The following is a 19,411-nucleotide window of genomic DNA, read 5'->3' as shown; positions in this document are numbered from 1 at the left end:
TGAGACTATAAAAGCATTTAAAGCGATTAATAAGGCTTCCGAAGGCATGAGTGACTATAACTAAACTTTCCTTGTCAATGGATGGCTTTCGCGTCACGTTTCTCGAGGCAAACATTCAATTATATTATGTTTTAACCAAAATTATAAGAAAATTGAACTTAAAATCCATAATGAGATTATAAATCCATTTAAAACCAATAATAACGCTTTCAAAGGAATGAGTGACTATAAATGAACTTTTCTTGTCTATAGATGGCTTTCGCTTCACATTTTCCAAGGTTAAATTTCAATTATAATCTGTTTTAACAAAAAATGTAAGATTATTCAACTTAAAATCAATAATGATACTATAAAACTATTTAAAGCGGGTAATAAGGCTTCCGAAGGCATGAGTGACTATAAAGAAACTTTTGTTGTCAATGGATGGCTTTCGCGTCACGTTTCTCGAGGTAAACATTCAATTATATTCTGTTTTAAACAAAATTATAAGAAAATTGAACTTAAAATCAATAATGAGATTATAAATCCATTTAAAACCTATAATAACGCTTTCAAAGGAATAAGTGACTATAAATGAACTTTTCTTGTCAATAGATGGCTTTCGCTTCACGTTTCTCGAGGCAAACATTCAATTACAATCTTTGTTAACCAAAAATGTAACAATATTCAACTTAAAATAAATAATGAGACTATAAAAGCATTTAAAGCGATTAATAAGGCTTCCGAAGGCATGAGTGACTATAACTAAACTTTCCTTGTCAATGGATGGCTTTCGCGTCACGTTTCTCGAGACAAACATTCAATTATATTATGTTTTAACCAAAATTATAAGAAAATTGAACTTAAAATCCATAATGAGATTATAAATCCATTTAAAACCAATAATAACGCTTTCAAAGGAATGAGTGACTATAAATGAACTTTTCTTGTCTATAGATGGCTTTCGCTTCACATTTCCCGAGGTTAAAATTCAATTATAATCTGTTTTAACCAAAAATGTAAGAATATTCAACTTCAAATCAATAATGATACTATAAAACTATTTAAAGCGGGTAATAAGGCTTCCGAAGGAATGAGTGACTATAAAGAAACTTTTGTTGTCAATAGATGGCTTTCGCTTCACGTTTCGCGAGGCAAACATTCAATTACAATCTTTGTTAACCAAAAATGAAAGAATATTCAACTTAAAATAAATAATGAGACTATAAAAGCATTTAAAGCGATTAATAAGGCTTCCGAAGGCATGAGTGACTATAACTAAACTTTCCTTGTCAATGGATGGCTTTCGCGTCACGTTTCTCGAGGCAAACATTCAATTATATTCTGTTTTAACCAAAATTGTAAGAAAATTGAACTTCAAATCAACAATGAGATTATAAATCCATTAAAAACCAATAATAACGCTTTCAAAAGAATGAGTGACTATAAATGAACTTTTCTTGCCAATAGATGGCTTTCGCTTCACGTTTCCCGAGGTAAACATTCAATTACAATCTTTATTAACCAAAAATGAAAGAATATTTAACTTAAAATCAATAATGAGAATATAAAAGCATTTAAAGGGATTAATAAGGCTTCCGAAGGAATGAGTGACTATAAATGCACTTTTCTTGTCAATAGATGGCTTTCGCTTCACGTTTCCCGAGGCTAACATTCAATTATAATCTGTTTTAAACAAAAATGTAAGAATATTCAACTTAAAATCAATAATGAGACTATAAAACTATTTAAAGCGGGTAATAAGGCTTCCGAAGGCATGAGTGACTATAAATAAACTTTTGTTGTCAATGGATGGCTTTCGCGTCACGTTTCTCGAGGTAAACATTCAATTATATTCTGTTTTAAACAAAATTGTAAGAAAATTGAACTTAAAATCAATAATGAGATTATAAATCCATTTAAAACCAATAATAACGCTTTCAAAGGAATGAGTGACTATAAATGAACTTTTCTTGTCAATAGATAGCTTTCGCTTCACGTTTCCCGCGGCAAACTTTCAATTACAATCTTTGTTACCCAAAAATGTAACAATATTCAACTTAAAATAAACAATGAGACTATAAAACTTTTTAAAGCGAGTAATAAGGCTTCCGAAGGCATGAGTGACTATAAATAAACTTTTGTTGTCAATGGATGGTTTTCGCATCATGTTTCCCGAGGCAATCATTCAATTATATTCTTTTTTAAACAAAATTTTAAGAAAATTGAACTTAAAATCAATAATGAGATTATAAATCCATTTAAAACCAATAATAATGCTTTCAAAGGAATGAGTGACTATAAATGAACTTTTCTTGTCAATAGATGGCCTTCGCTTCACGTTTCTCGAGGCAAACATTCAATTACAATCTTTGTTAACCAAAAATGTAACAATATTCAACTTAAAATCAATAATGAGACTATAAAAGCATTTAAGACAATTAATAAGGCTTCCCAAGGCATGAGTGACTATAACTAAACTTTCCTTGTCAATGAATGGCTTTCGCGTCACGTTTCTCGAGGTAAACATTCAATTATATTCTGCTTTAACCAAAATTGTAAGAAAATTGAACTTAAAATCAATAATGAGATTATAAATCCATTTAAAACATATAATAACGCTTTCAAAGGAATGAGTGACTATAAATGAACTTTTCTTGTCAATAGATGGCCTTCGCTTCATGTTTCCCGAGGCAAACATTCAATTACAATCTTTGATAACCAAAAATGTAAGAATATTCAACTTAAAATCAACAATGAGACTATAAAACTATTTCAAGCGAGTAATAAGGCTTCCGAAGGCATGAGTGACTATAAATAAACTTTTGTTGTCAATGGATGGTTTTCGCATCATGTTTCTCGAGGTAAACATTCAATTATATTCTGTTTTAAAAGAAAATTGTAATAAAATTGAACTTAAAATCAATAATGAGATTATAAATCCATTTAAAACCAATAATAACGCTTTCAAAGGAAAGAGTGACTATAAATGAACTTTTCTTGTCAATAGATGGCTTTCGCTTAACATTTCCCGAGGCAAACATTCAATTACAATCTTTGGTAACCAAAAATGTAAGAATATTCAACTTAAAATCAACAATGAGACTATAAAACTATTTAAAGCGAGTAATAAGGCTTCCGAAGGCATGAGTGACTATAAATAAACTTTTGTTGTCAATGGATGGTTTTCGCATCATGTTTCTCGAGGTAAACATTCAATTATATTCTGTTTTAAAAGAAAATTGTAATAAAATTGAACTTAAAATCAATAATGAGATTATAAATCCATTTAAAACCAATAATAACGCTTTCAAAGGAATGAGTGACTATAAATGAACTTTTCTTGTCAATAGATGGCTTTCGCTTCACGTTTCTCGAGGCAAACATTCAATTACAATCTTTGTTAACCAAAAATGTAACAATATTCAACTTAAAATCAACAATGAGACTATAAAAGCATTTAAAGCGATTAATAAGGCTTCCGAAGGCATGAGTGACTATAACTAAACTTTCCTTGTCAATGGATGGCTTTCGCGTCACGTTTCTCGAGGTAAACATTCAATTATATTCTGCTTTAACCAAAATTATAAGAAAATTGAACTTCAAATCAATAATGAGATTATAAATCCATTTAAAACCATTAATAACGCTTTCAAAGGAATGAGTGACTATAAATGAACTTTTCTTGTCAATAAATGGCTTTCGCTTCATGTTTCCCGAGGCTAACGTTAAATTATAATCTATTTTAACCAAAAATGTAAGAATATTCAACTTAAAATCAATAATGAGACTATAAAACTATTTAAAGCGGGTAACAAGGCTTCCGAAGGCATGAGTGACTATAAATAAACTTTTGTTGTCAATTGATGGCTTTCGCGTCACGTTTCTCGAGGTAAACATTCAATTATATTCTGTTTTAAACAAAATTATAAGAAAATTGAACTTAAAATCAATAATGAGATTATAAATCCATTTAAAACCTATAATAACGCTTTCAAAGGAATAAGTGACTATAAATGAACTTTTCTTGTCAATAGATGGCTTTCGCTTCACGTTTCTCGAGGCAAACATTCAATTACAATCTTTGTTAACCAAAAATGTAACAATATTCAACTTAAAATAAATAATGAGACTATAAAAGCATTTAAAGCGATTAATAAGGCTTCCGAAGGCATGAGTGACTATAACTAAACTTTCCTTGTCAATGGATGGCTTTCGCGTCACGTTTCTCGAGGCAAACATTCAATTATATTATGTTTTAACCATAATTATAAGAAAATTGAACTTAAAATCCATAATGAGATTATAAATCCATTTAAAACCAATAATAACGCTTTCAAAGGAATGAGTGACTATAAATGAACTTTTCTTGTCTATAGATGGCTTTCGCTTCACATTTTCCAAGGTTAAAATTCAATTATAATCTGTTTTAACAAAAAATGTAAGATTATTCAACTTAAAATCAATAATGATACTATAAAACTATTTAAAGCGGGTAATAAGGCTTCCGAAGGCATGAGTGACTATAAAGAAACTTTTGTTGTCAATGGATGGCTTTCGCGTCACGTTTCTCGAGGTAAACATTCAATTATATTCTGTTTTAAACAAAATTATAAGAAAATTGAACTTAAAATCAATAATGAGATTATAAATCCATTTAAAACCTATAATAACGCTTTCAAAGGAATAAGTGACTATAAATGAACTTTTCTTGTCAATAGATGGCTTTCGCTTCACGTTTCTCGAGGCAAACATTCAATTACAATCTTTGTTAACCAAAAATGTAACAATATTCAACTTAAAATAAATAATGAGACTATAAAAGCATTTAAAGCGATTAATAAGGCTTCCGAAGGCATGAGTGACTATAACTAAACTTTCCTTGTCAATGGATGGCTTTCGCGTCACGTTTCTCGAGGCAAACATTCAATTATATTATGTTTTAACCAAAATTATAAGAAAATTGAACTTAAAATCCATAATGAGATTATAAATCCATTTAAAACCAATAATAACGCTTTCAAAGGAATGAGTTACTATAAATGAACTTTTCTTGTCTATAGATGGCTTTCGCTTCACATTTCCCGAGGTTAAAATTCAATTATAATCTGTTTTAACCAAAAATGTAAGAATATTCAACTTCAAATCAATAATGATACTATAAAACTATTTAAAGCGGGTAATAAGGCTTCCGAAGGAATGAGTGACTATAAAGAAACTTTTGTTGTCAATAGATGGCTTTCGCTTCACGTTTCCCGAGGCAAACATTCAATTACAATCTTTGTTAACCAAAAATGAAAGAATATTCAACTTAAAATAAATAATGAGACTATAAAAGCATTTAAAGCGATTAATAAGGCTTCCGAAGGCATGAGTGACTATAACTAAACTTTCCTTGTCAATGGATGGCTTTCGCGTCACGTTTCTCGAGGCAAACATTCAATTATATTCTGTTTTAACCAAAATTGTAAGAAAATTGAACTTCAAATCAATAATGAGATTATAAATCCATTTAAAACCAATAATAACGCTTTCAAAAGAATGAGTGACTATAAATGAACTTTTCTTGCCAATAGATGGCTTTCGCTTCACGTTTCCCGAGGTAAACATTCAATTACAATCTTTGTTAACCAAAAATGAAAGAATATTTAACTTAAAATCAATAATGAGAATATAAAAGCATTTAAAGGGATTAATAAGGCTTCCGAAGGAATGAGTGACTATAAATGCACTTTTCTTGTCAATAGATGGCTTTCGCTTCACGTTTCCCGAGGCTAACATTCAATTATAATCTGTTTTAAACAAAAATGTAAGAATATTCAACTTAAAATCAATAATGAGACTATAAAACTATTTAAAGTGGGTAGTAAGGCTTCCGAAGGCATGAGTGACTATAAATAAACTTTTGTTGTCAATGGATGGCTTTCGCGTCACGTTTCTCGAGGTAAACATTCAATTATATTATGTTTTAAACAAAATTGTAAGAAAATTGAACTTAAAATCAATAATGAGATTATAAATCCATTTAAAACCAATAATAACGCTTTCAAAGGAATGAGTGACTATAAATGAACTTTTCTTGTCAATAGATAGCTTTCGCTTCACGTTTCCCGAGGCAAACTTTCAATTACAATCTTTGTTACCCAAAAATGTAACAATATTCAACTTAAAATAAACAATGAGACTATAAAACTTTTTAAAGCGAGTAATAAGGCTTCCGAAGGCATGAGTGACTATAAATAAACTTTTGTTGTCAATGGATGGTTTTCGCATCATGTTTCCCGAGGCAATCATTCAATTGTTGTCACAACCCAAATTCCGGGTCATGACCGGCGCATGGGTCCAATGGACATAATCCACTAAATCCAAGCAAGCCTATTATTTATTTTACTTATGATTCTATTTATTATCACTAAGTCGTATTTCATGACTTTGAGTCAAAATAGTGATACACATTGCCAACTCGTACTGGCATTACTCTTTTAAAATTTACATTTAAGTTCATCTATACATAACAAAATAATACTCGACCTCCAGCGGAGTGACTCGGATGGATATACAGCTACCGAATGCCGAGACACCTACCAGAAGATGTACACAGATCTACAAGGACACCTCGTCCTAATTATCGGCTACCTCGTGATCTGAAAACATGAATTTGAAAATGGTGAGTATAAACCCAGTGAGTGAACAAGGAAGGGAACAAGCAACAATTAGGAAAAATTTAAAATCATGATGCACTTGTTTCAAACAATGCAATTTAGTTCATTCCTATTTAAAACCCCTCCAAACCCCAGAGTTTTTTTTTTCGCTACAGCGAGCATGAATTTCGATGCAGTGAAAACAAGGCAACAAGATAAACATTTTTCCTCACTCAACAAAAGCCATCCTACTAAACTAATGAAATCAACCTAACATTCATGAAAATTCTCAAAGTATAATGTGTCAAATTTTACGTACATTACAACCATAAATCATTGTCCATCAATTTGCTATATCACACACATTTACATATGTATATATATATACGTATATACCCATCATCATCATCTCACCAACCCATCATCATCATCACCAGCTCATGCGCACTCCCTACTCGCACATGGCTGGGTCATCACCGGATTATGCGCACTCCCTACTCGCACATAACCGGGTCATCCTCGGCTTATGCACACTCCCTACTCGCACATAGCCGAGTCAACATAATTACACAACATTATATTCAAGCACATATGTATATCAACATAATGCAGCCACATAGAAATCCATAATAACCACATTTCATAACATAAACCTTTTCTCAAAAGCTTGTTCCCAAGGCATTCATTTTCATGAAAAATTGCATAAAATCATTCAAACACTTTGTTCAAAACAGTCATATTCCCAAAACAATTTTGATAGGCAGTCCACTCACAGGTGTCGAAAATTCGGATTCCGGGTGAACTCTGACTAATAGTCCTCAGGCGTAATTCCTTTGCCTTTTCCGGACGTCTCACCACCTTGACAAATAACCAAGTCGAGGAATTTACTATATTGTCCCTAAATTGATATAAATTAATTTAAACTACTAATGCTTGATATGTAAATGCACAAATATACCCGATTACCGCTTAATCACGGTATCGATTAAATTCGACCGATCACCCGATTAATCGACGATTGTGTCCAAATCACCTCTAAATTAATTCATTTCTCCTCTAATACCTTAATTTACCACATACATTTAAATAAAGCCAAATTCAGCATTAGAACCCTCACAATTCCTTATAGAAAAAAAAAATTTGGTCATTTGGTGTACTAGCATCGAATTTTTTCTACATAACTGTTTCACCTTACTTCATCATTTTCCATGCCATTTTCCTTGAAATAAAAACAATCCCCCATTGATATTCAGCCCTCATGGTTCAGCCAACAAGGAACCCTAGAGAAATTAAATATTTCTTTAGTGTTTTTGTTCATAACCATGCTTAACTATCTCTAAACACTAACATAGTCTAAAATCAAATTATTCCAACAACAATTCCTCTTCCATACCCATTTTTCAGAATTGAATTCATCATGATAACTCAATATTCAACCATGGAAATCAAGAACAAAAGCATGGGTAAGCTAGGTATCAAGGAGAATTAAAGAAATTTTAACTTACCTAGCTTGTTTCCTTGATTTCTTCACTTTTTCTTTGAATTTCCACCTAGGTTTTCTTGTTTTTCCTTTTGTTCTTCCTTTTTTCTGGTTGCTGGATGTCTAGGCCGAATATGGTGAGGGAATTGGGGATTTAATGGGCTGATTTCTATAGAAAATAATAAAATAATCAAGCATGCCATGTGTCACATGCTTATTGGCCAAATTTTTAACTTTTTCACTTTTTCTTCTTAATTTTCCACCACAAATATTCTGGTATTTATCCAATCCTACCACAATTAAAATCCCTTGGTCTTGACAAGTGCTGGGCCGAAAATTTTACTGATTTGCCCCCGAGACAAAAAAAATTACGATTTTGCCCTTATACTCTGAAATGTACCGGAATCTCATTATTTCTACTTTTCAACCTAAAATAACACTAACATTGATCAATATTAACTAAATGGGGCAAAAATTGTTTAAAAAAAAATTTTCGTTTAGTCCACTAGTGGCAAAATTACCATTTTGCCCTTGTGCTCTATAAATACCGAGAATCAAAATTTTTCACTACTAAACATCATTTTATACTCCAATAATCATAATTATATTTCATATAATTATTCTTGGTCAAATGTGATCAAATCTTGGCTAAAAATCTCCATTTTATCATCAAATTGTAAAATGACCGTTTTGTCCCTAATCGGTCAATTTTCTGATGGACTCCAAACTGGACCTTGAACTCCAAATCACTATTCTAAACCATTCTGTTGCTTTTAAAATTTTCAAATTCCTCTTAGAATTTCTATTTGAACTAGTTCAAGGCTCGATTTAACTTAGTTGTACCACTCGACACAATACCGTCTTTTAATCGAGCTTGACAGGATCTCACAATTATATTCTTTTTTAAACAAAATTTTAAGAAAATTGAACTTAAAATCAATAATGAGATTATAAATCCATTTAAAACCAATAATAACGCTTTCAAAGAAATGAGTGACTATAAATGAACTTTTCTTGTCAATTGATGGCTTTCGCTTCATGTTTCCCGAGGCAAACATTCAATTACAATCTTTGTTACCCAAAAATGTAAGAATATTCAACTTAAAATCAATAATGAGACTATAAAAGCATTTAAAGCGATTAATAAGGCTTCCGAAAGGCATGAGTGACTATAACTAAACTTTCCTTGTCAATTGATGGCTTTCGCGTCACGTTTCTCGAGGTAAACATTCAATTATATTCTGTTTTAACCAAAATTATAAGAAAATTGAACTTAAAATCCATAATGAGATTATAAATCCATTTAAAACAAATAATAACGCTTCCAAAGGAATGAGTGACTATAAATGAACTTTTCTTGTCAATAGATGGCTTTTGCTTCACGTTTCCCGAGGTAAACATTCAATTACAATCTTTGTTATCCAAAAATGAAAGAATATTCAACTTAAAATCAATAATGAGACTATAAAATCATTTAAAGCGATTAATAAGGCTTCCAAAGGCATGAGTGACTATAAATAAACTTTCGTTGTCAATGAATGGCTTTCGCGTCACGTTTCTCGAGGTAAACATTCAATTATATTCTGTTTTAAACAAAATTATAAGAAAATTGAACTTAAAATCAATAATGAGATTATAAATCCATTTAAAACCAATAATAACGCTTTCAAAGGAATGAGTGACTATAAATGAACTTTTCTTGTCAATAGATGGCTTTCGCTTCACGTTTCTCGAGGCAAACATTCAATTACAATCTTTGTTAACCAAAAATGTAACAATATTCAACTTAAAATCAATAATGAGACTATAAAAGCATTTAAGGCAATTAATAAGGCTTCCCAAGGCATGAGTGACTATAACTAAACTTTCCTTGTCAATGGATGGCTTTCGCGTCACGTTTCTCGAGGTAAACATTCAATTATATTCTGCTTTAACCAAAATTGTAAGAAAATTGAACTTAAAATCAATAATGAGATTATAAATCCATTTAAAACATATAATAACGCTTTCAAAGGAATGAGTGACTATAAATGAACTTTTCTTGTCAATAGATGGCCTTCGCTTCATGTTTCCCGAGGCAAACATTCAATTACAATCTTTGATAACAAAAAATGTAAGAATATTCAACTTAAAATCAACAATGAGACTATAAAACTATTTAAAGCGAGTAATAAGGCTTCCGAAGGCATGAGTGACTATAAATAAACTTTTGTTGTCAATGGATGGTTTTCGCATCATGTTTCTCGAGGTAAACATTCAATTATATTCTGTTTTAAAAGAAAATTGTAATAAAATTGAACTTAAAATCAATAATGAGATTATAAATCCATTTAAAACCAATAATAACGCTTTCAAAGGAAAGAGTGACTATAAATGAACTTTTCTTGTCAATAGATGGCTTTCGCTTAACATTTCCCGAGGCAAACATTCAATTACAATCTTTGGTAACCAAAAATGTAAGAATATTCAACTTAAAATCAACAATGAGACTATAAAACTATTTAAAGCGAGTAATAAGGCTTCCGAAGGCATGAGTGACTATAAATAAACTTTTGTTGTCAATGGATGGCTTTCGCGTCACGTTTCTCGAGGCAAACATTCAATTATATTCTGTTTTAACCAAAATTCTAAGCAAATTGAACTTCAAATCGATAATGAGATTATAAATCCATTTAAAACCAATAATAACGCTCTCAAAGGAATGAATGACTATAAATGAACTTTTCTTGTCAATAGATGGTTTACGCTTCACGTCTCCCGAGGCACACATTCAATTACAATCTTTGTTAACCAAAAATGTGAGAATATTCAACTTAAAATCAACAATGAGACTATAAAACTATTTAAAGCTGGTTATAAGGCTTCCGAAGGCATGAGTGACTATAAATAAACTTTTGTTGTCAATGGATGGCTTTCGCATCATGTTTCTCGAGGCAAACATTCAATTATATTCTGTTTTAAACAAAATTGTAAGAAAATTGAACTTAAAATCAATAATGAGATTATAAATCCATTTAAAATCAATAATAACGCTTTCAAAGGAATGAGTGACTATAAATGAACTTTTCTTGTCAATAGGTGGCTTTCGCTTCACGTTTCCTGAGGCAAACATTCAATTACAATCTTTGTTAACCAAAAATGAAAGAATAATCAACTTAAAATCAATAATGAGACCATAAAAGCATTTAAAGCGAGTAATAAGGCTTCTGAAGGAATGAGTGACTATAAATAAACTTTTCTTGTCAATGGATGGCTTTCGCGTCACCTTTCTCGAGGTAAACATTCAACTATATTCTGTTTTAACCAAAATTATAAGAAAATTGAACTTAAAATCCATAATGAGATTATAAATCCATTTAAAACCAATAATAACGCTTTCAAAGGAATGAGTGACTATAAATGAACTTTTCTTGTCAATAAATGATTTTCGTTTCATGTTTCTCGAGGTAAACATTCAATTATATTCTGTTTTAACCAAAATTATAAGAAAATTGAACTTAAAATCCATAATGAGATTATAAATCCATTTAAAACCAATAATAACGCTTTCAGAGGAATGAGTGACTATAAATGCACTTTTCTTGTCAATAGATTGCTTTTGCTTCACGTTTCCCGAGGCTAACATTCAATTATAATCTGTTTTAACAAAAAATGTAAGAATAATCAACTTAAAATCAATAATGAGACTATAAAACTATTTAAAGCGGGTAATAAGGCTTCCGAAGGCATAAGTGACTATAAATAAACTTTTGTTGTCAATGGATGGCTTTCGCGTCACGTTTCTCGAGGTAAACATTCAATTATCTTCTGTTTTAAACAAAATTATAGGAAAATTGAACTTAAAATCAATAATAAGATTATAAATCCATTTAAAACCAATAATAACGCTTTCAAATGAATGAGTGACTATAAATGAACTTTTCTTATCAATAGATGGCTTTCGCTTCACGTTTCTCGAGGCAAACATTCAATTACAATCTTTGTTAACCAAAAATGTAAGAATATTCAACTTAAAATCAATAATGAGACTATAAAAGCATCTAAAGCGATTAATAAGGCTTCCGAAGGCATGAGTGACTATAACTAAACTTTCCTTGTCAATGGATGGCTTTCGCGTCACGTTTCTCGAGGCAAACATTGAATTATATTATGTTTTAACCAAAATTTTAAGAAAATTGAACTTCAAATCAATAATGAGATTATAAATCCATTTAAAACCATTAATAACGCTTTCAAAGGAATGAGTGACTATAAATGAACTTTTCTTGTCAATAACTGGCTTTCGCTTCATGTTTCCCGAGGCTAACATTAAATTATAATCTATTTTAACCAAAAATGTAAGAATATTCAACTTAAAATCAATAATGAGACTATAAAACTATTTAAAGCGGGTAACAAGGCTTCCGAAGGCATGAGTGACTATAAATAAACTTTTGTTGTCAATGGATGGCTTTCACGTCATGTTTCTCGAGGTAAACATTCAATTATATTCTGTTTTAAACAAAATTATAAGAAAATTGAACTTAAAATCAATAATTAGATTATAAATCCATTTAAAACCTATAATAACGCTTTCAAAGGAATAAGTGACTATAAATGAACTTTTCTTGTCAATAGATGGCTTTCGCTTCACGTTTCTCGAGGCAAACATTCAATTACAATCTTTGTTAACCAAAAATGTAACAATATTCAACTTAAAATAAATAATGAGACTATAAAAGCATTTAAAGCGATTAATAAGGCTTCCGAAGGCATGAGTGACTATAACTAAACTTTCCTTGTCAATGGATGGCTTTCGCGTCACGTTTCTCGAGGCAAACATTCAATTATATTATGTTTTAACCATAATTATAAGAAAATTGAACTTAAAATCCATAATGAGATTATAAATCCATTTAAAACCAATAATAACGCTTTCAAAGGAATGAGTGACTATAAATGAACTTTTCTTGTCTATAGATGGCTTTCGCTTCACATTTTCCAAGGTTAAAATTCAATTATAATCTGTTTTAACAAAAAATGTAAGAATATTCAACTTAAAATCAATAATGATACTATAAAACTATTTAAAGCGGGTAATAAGGCTTCCGAAGGCATGAGTGACTATAAAGAAACTTTTGTTGTCAATGGATGGCTTTCGCGTCACGTTTCTCGAGGTAAACATTCAATTATATTCTGTTTTAAACAAAATTATAAGAAAATTGAACTTAAAATCAATAATGAGATTATAAATCCATTTAAAACCTATAATAACGCTTTCAAAGGAATAAGTGACTATAAATGAACTTTTCTTGTCAATAGATGGCTTTCGCTTCACGTTTCTCGAGGCAAACATTCAATTACAATCTTTGTTAACCAAAAATGTAACAATATTCAACTTAAAATAAATAATGAGACTATAAAAGCATTTAAAGCGATTAATAAGGCTTCCGAAGGCATGAGTGACTATAACTAAACTTTCTTTGTCAATGGATGGCTTTCGCGTCACGTTTCTCGAGGTAAACATTCAATTATATTATGTTTTAACCAAAATTATAAGAAAATTGAACTTAAAATCCATAATGAGATTATAAATCCATTTAAAACCAATAATAACGCTTTCAAAGGAATGAGTGACTATAAATGAACTTTTCTTGTCAATAGATGGCTTTCGCTTCACGTTTCCCGAGGTAAACTTTCAATTACAATCTTTGTTACCCAAAAATGTAACAATATTCAACTTAAAATCAACAATGAGACTATAAAACTTTTTAAAGCGAGTAATAAGGCTTCCGAAGGCATGAGTGACTATAAATAAACTTTTGTTGTCAATGGATGGTTTTCGCGTCATGTTTCTCGAGGCAATCATTCAATTATATTCTTTTTTAAACAAAATTTTAAGAAAATTGAACTTAAAATCAATAATGAGATTATAAATCCATTTAAAACCAATAATAACGCTTTCAAAGGAATGAGTGACTATAAATGAACTTTTCTTGTCAATTGATGGCTTTCGCTTCATGTTTCTCGAGGCAAACATTCAATTACAATCTTTGTTACCCAAAAATGTAAGAATATTCAACTTAAAATCAATAATTAGACTATAAAAGCATTTAAAGCGATTAATAAGGCTTCCGAAAGGCATGAGTGACTATAACTAAACTTTCCTTGTCAATGGATGGCTTTCGCGTCACGTTTCTCGAGGCAAACATTCAATTATATTATGTTTTAACCAAAATTATAAGAAAATTGAACTTAAAATCCATAATGAGATTATAAATCCATTTAAAACCAATAATAACGCTTTCAAAGGAATGAGTGACTATAAATGAACTTTTCTTGTCTATAGATGGCTTTCGCTTCACATTTTCCAAGGTTAAAATTCAATTATAATCTGTTTTAACAATAAATGTAAGAATATTCAACTTAAAATCAATAATGATACTATAAAACTATTTAAAGCGGGTAATAAGGCTTCCGAAGGCATGAGTGACTATAAAGAAACTTTTGTTGTCAATGGATGGCTTTCGCGTCACGTTTCTCGAGGTAAACATTCAATTATATTCTGTTTTAAACAAAATTATAAGAAAATTGAACTTAAAATCAATAATGAGATTATAAATCCATTTAAAACCTATAATAACGCTTTCAAAGGAATAAGTGACTATAAATGAACTTTTCTTGTCAATAGATGGCTTTCGCTTCACGTTTCTCGAGGCAAACATTCAATTACAATCGTTGTTAACCAAAAATGTAACAATATTCAACTTAAAATAAATAATGAGACTATAAAAGCATTTAAAGCGATTAATAAGGCTTCCGAAGGCATGACTGACTATAACTAAACTTTCTTTGTCAATGGATGGCTTTCGCGTCACGTTTTCTCGAGGCAAACATTCAATTATATTATGTTTTAACCAAAATTATAAGAAAATTGAACTTAAAATCCATAATGAGATTATAAATCCATTTAAAACCAATAATAACGCTTTCAAAGGAATGAGTGATTATAAATGAACTTTTCTTGTCAATAGATGGCTTTCGCTTCACGTTTCCCGAGGTAAACTTTCAATTACAATCTTTGTTACCCAAAAATGTAACAATATTCAACTTAAAATCAACAATGAGACTATAAAACTTTTTAAAGCGAGTAATAAGGCTTCCGAAGGCATGAGTGACTATAAATAAACTTTTGTTGTCAATGGATGGTTTTCGCGTCATGTTTCTCGAGGCAATCATTCAATTATATTCTTTTTTAGACAAAATTTTAAGAAAATTGAACTTAAAATCAATAATGAGATTATAAATCCATTTAAAACCAATAATAACGCTTTCAAAGGAATGAGTGACTATAAATGAACTTTTCTTGTCAATTGATGGCTTTCGCTTCATGTTTCTCGAGGCAAACATTCAATTACAATCTTTGTTACCCAAAAATGTAAGAATATTCAACTTAAAATCAATAATTAGACTATAAAAGCATTTAAAGCGATTAATAAGGCTTCCGAAAGGCATGAGTGACTATAACTAAACTTTCCTTGTCAATGGATGGCTTTCGCGTCACGTTTCTCGAGGCAAACATTCAATTATATTCTGTTTTAACCAAAATTATAAGAAAATTGAATTTAAAATCCATAATGAGATTATAAATCCATTTAAAACAAATAATAACGCTTCCAAAGGAATGAGTGACTATAAATGAACTTTTCTTGATAATAGATGGCTTTCGCTTCACGTTTCTCGAGGCAAACATTCAATTACAATCTTCGCTAACCAAAAATGTAACAATGTTCAACTTAAAATCAATAATGAGACTATAAAAGCATTTAAAGCGATTAATAAGGCTTCCGAAGCCATGAGTAACTATAACTAAACTTTCCTTGTCAATGGATGGCTTTCGCGTCACGTTTCTCGAGGCAAACATTGAATTATATTCTGTTTTAACCAAAATTTTAAGAAAATTGAACTTCAAATCAATAATGAGATTATAAATCTATTTAAAACCATTAATAACGCTTTCAAAGGAATGAGTGACTATAAATGAACTTTTCTTGTCAGTAAATGGCTTTCGCTTCATGTTTCCCGAGGCTAACATTCAATTATAATCTATTTTAACCAAAAATGTAAGAATATTCAACTTAAAATCAATAATGAGACTATAAAACTATTTAAAGCGGGTAACAAGGCTTCCGAAGGCATGAGTGACTATAAATAAACTTTTGTTGTCAAAGGATGGCTTTCGCGTCACGTTTCTCGAGGTAAACATTCAATTATATTCTGTTTTAAACAAAATTATAAGAAAATTGAACTTAAAATCAATAATGAGATTATAAATCCATTTAAAACCTATAGTAACGCTTTCAAAGGAATAAGTTACTATAAATGAACTTTTCTTGTCAATAGATGGCTTTCGCTTCACGTTTCTCGAGGCAAACATTCAATTACAATCTTTGTTAACCAAAAACGTAACAATATTCAACTTAAAATAAATAATGAGACTATAAAAGCATTTAAAGCGATTAATAAGGCTTCCGAAGGCACGAGTGACTATAACTAAACTTTCCTTGTCAATGGATGGCTTTCGCGTCACGTTGGCCGAGGCAAACATTCAATTATATTATGTTTTAACCATAATTATAAGAAAATTGAACTTAAAATCCATAATGAGATTATAAATCCATTTAAAACCAATAATAACGCTTTCAAAGGAATGAGTGACTATAAATGAACTTTTCTTGTCTATAGATGGCTTTCGCTTCACATTTCCCGAGGTTAAAATTCAATTATAATCTGTTTTAACCAAAAATGTAAGAATATTCAACTTAAAATCAATAATGATACTATAAAACTATTTAAAGCGGGTAATAAGGCTTCCGAAGGCATGAGTGACTATAAAGAAACTTTTGTTGTCAATGGATGGCTTTCGCGTCACGTTTCTCGAGGTAAACATTCAATTATATTCTGTTTTAAACAAAATTATAAGAAAATTGAACTTAAAATCAATAATGAGATTATAAATCCATTTAAAACCAATAATAACGCTTTCAAAGGAATGAGTGACTATAAATGAACTTTTCTTGTCAATAGATGGCCTTCGCTTCACGTTTCCCGAGGCAAACATTCAATTACAATCTTCGATAACCAAAAATGTAAGAATATTCAACTTAAAATCAACAATGAGACTATAAAAGCATTTAAAGCGAGTAATAAGGCTTCCGAAGGCATGAGTGACTATAAAGAAACTTTTGTTGTCAATGGATGGTTTTCGCGTCATGTTTCTCGAGGCAATCATTCAATTATATTCTTTTTTAAACAAAATTTTAAGAAAATTGAACTTAAAATCAATAATGAGATTATAAATCCATTTAAAACCAATAATAACGCTTTCAAAGGAATGAGTGACTATAAATGAACTTTTCTTGTCAATTGATGGCTTTCGCTTCATGTTTCTCGAGGCAAACATTCAATTACAATCTTTGTTACCCAAAAATGTAAGAATATTCAACTTAAAATCAATAATTAGACTATAAAAGCATTTAAAGCGATTAATAAGGCTTCCGAAAGGCATGAGTGACTATAACTAAACTTTCCTTGTCAATGGATGGCTTTCGCGTCACGTTTCTCGAGGCAAACATTCAATTATATTATGTTTTAACCAAAATTATAAGAAAATTGAACTTAAAATCCATAATGAGATTATAAATCCATTTAAAACCAATAATAACGCTTTCAAAGGAATGAGTGACTATAAATGAACTTTTCTTGTCTATAGATGGCTTTCGCTTCACATTTTCCAAGGTTAAAATTCAATTATAATCTGTTTTAACAATAAATGTAAGAATATTCAACTTAAAATCAATAATGATACTATAAAACTATTTAAAGCGGGTAATAAGGCTTCCGAAGGCATGAGTGACTATAAAGAAACTTTTGTTGTCAATGGATGGCTTTCGCGTCACGTTTCTCGAGGTAAACATTCAATTATATTCTGTTTTAAACAAAATTATAAGAAAATTGAACTTAAAATCAATAATGAGATTATAAATCCATTTAAAACCTATAATAACGCTTTCAAAGGAATAAGTGACTATAAATGAACTTTTCTTGTCAATAGATGGCTTTCGCTTCACGTTTCTCGAGGCAAACATTCAATTACAATCGTTGTTAACCAAAAATGTAACAATATTCAACTTAAAATAAATAATGAGACTATAAAAGCATTTAAAGCGATTAATAAGGCTTCCGAAGGCATGACTGACTATAACTAAACTTTCTTTGTCAATGGATGGCTTTCGCGTCACGTTTTCTCGAGGCAAACATTCAATTATATTATGTTTTAACCAAAATTATAAGAAAATTGAACTTAAAATCCATAATGAGATTATAAATCCATTTAAAACCAATAATAACGCTTTCAAAGGAATGAGTGATTATAAATGAACTTTTCTTGTCAATAGATGGCTTTCGCTTCACGTTTCCCGAGGTAAACTTTCAATTACAATCTTTGTTACCCAAAAATGTAACAATATTCAACTTAAAATCAACAATGAGACTATAAAACTTTTTAAAGCGAGTAATAAGGCTTCCGAAGGCATGAGTGACTATAAATAAACTTTTGTTGTCAATGGATGGTTTTCGCGTCATGTTTCTCGAGGCAATCATTCAATTATATTCTTTTTTAGACAAAATTTTAAGAAAATTGAACTTAAAATCAATAATGAGATTATAAATCCATTTAAAACCAATAATAACGCTTTCAAAGGAATGAGTGACTATAAATGAACTTTTCTTGTCAATTGATGGCTTTCGCTTCATGTTTCTCGAGGCAAACATTCAATTACAATCTTTGTTACCCAAAAATGTAAGAATATTCAACTTAAAATCAATAATTAGACTATAAAAGCATTTAAAGCGATTAATAAGGCTTCCGAAAGGCATGAGTGACTATAACTAAACTTTCCTTGTCAATGGATGGCTTTCGCGTCACGTTTCTCGAGGCAAACATTCAATTATATTCTGTTTTAACCAAAATTATAAGAAAATTGAATTTAAAATCCATAATGAGATTATAAATCCATTTAAAACAAATAATAACGCTTCCAAAGGAATGAGTGACTATAAATGAACTTTTCTTGATAATAGATGGCTTTCGCTTCACGTTTCTCGAGGCAAACATTCAATTACAATCTTCGCTAACCAAAAATGTAACAATGTTCAACTTAAAATCAATAATGAGACTATAAAAGCATTTAAAGCGATTAATAAGGCTTCCGAAGCCATGAGTAACTATAACTAAACTTTCCTTGTCAATGGATGGCTTTCGCGTCACGTT

This window comes from Theobroma cacao, chromosome 9 (assembly GCF_053813885.1).
Source record: "Theobroma cacao isolate CCN51 chromosome 9, ASM5381388v1, whole genome shotgun sequence".
Lineage (NCBI taxonomy): Eukaryota > Viridiplantae > Streptophyta > Magnoliopsida > Malvales > Malvaceae > Theobroma > Theobroma cacao.
This window is presented reverse-complemented; position numbering follows the sequence as displayed.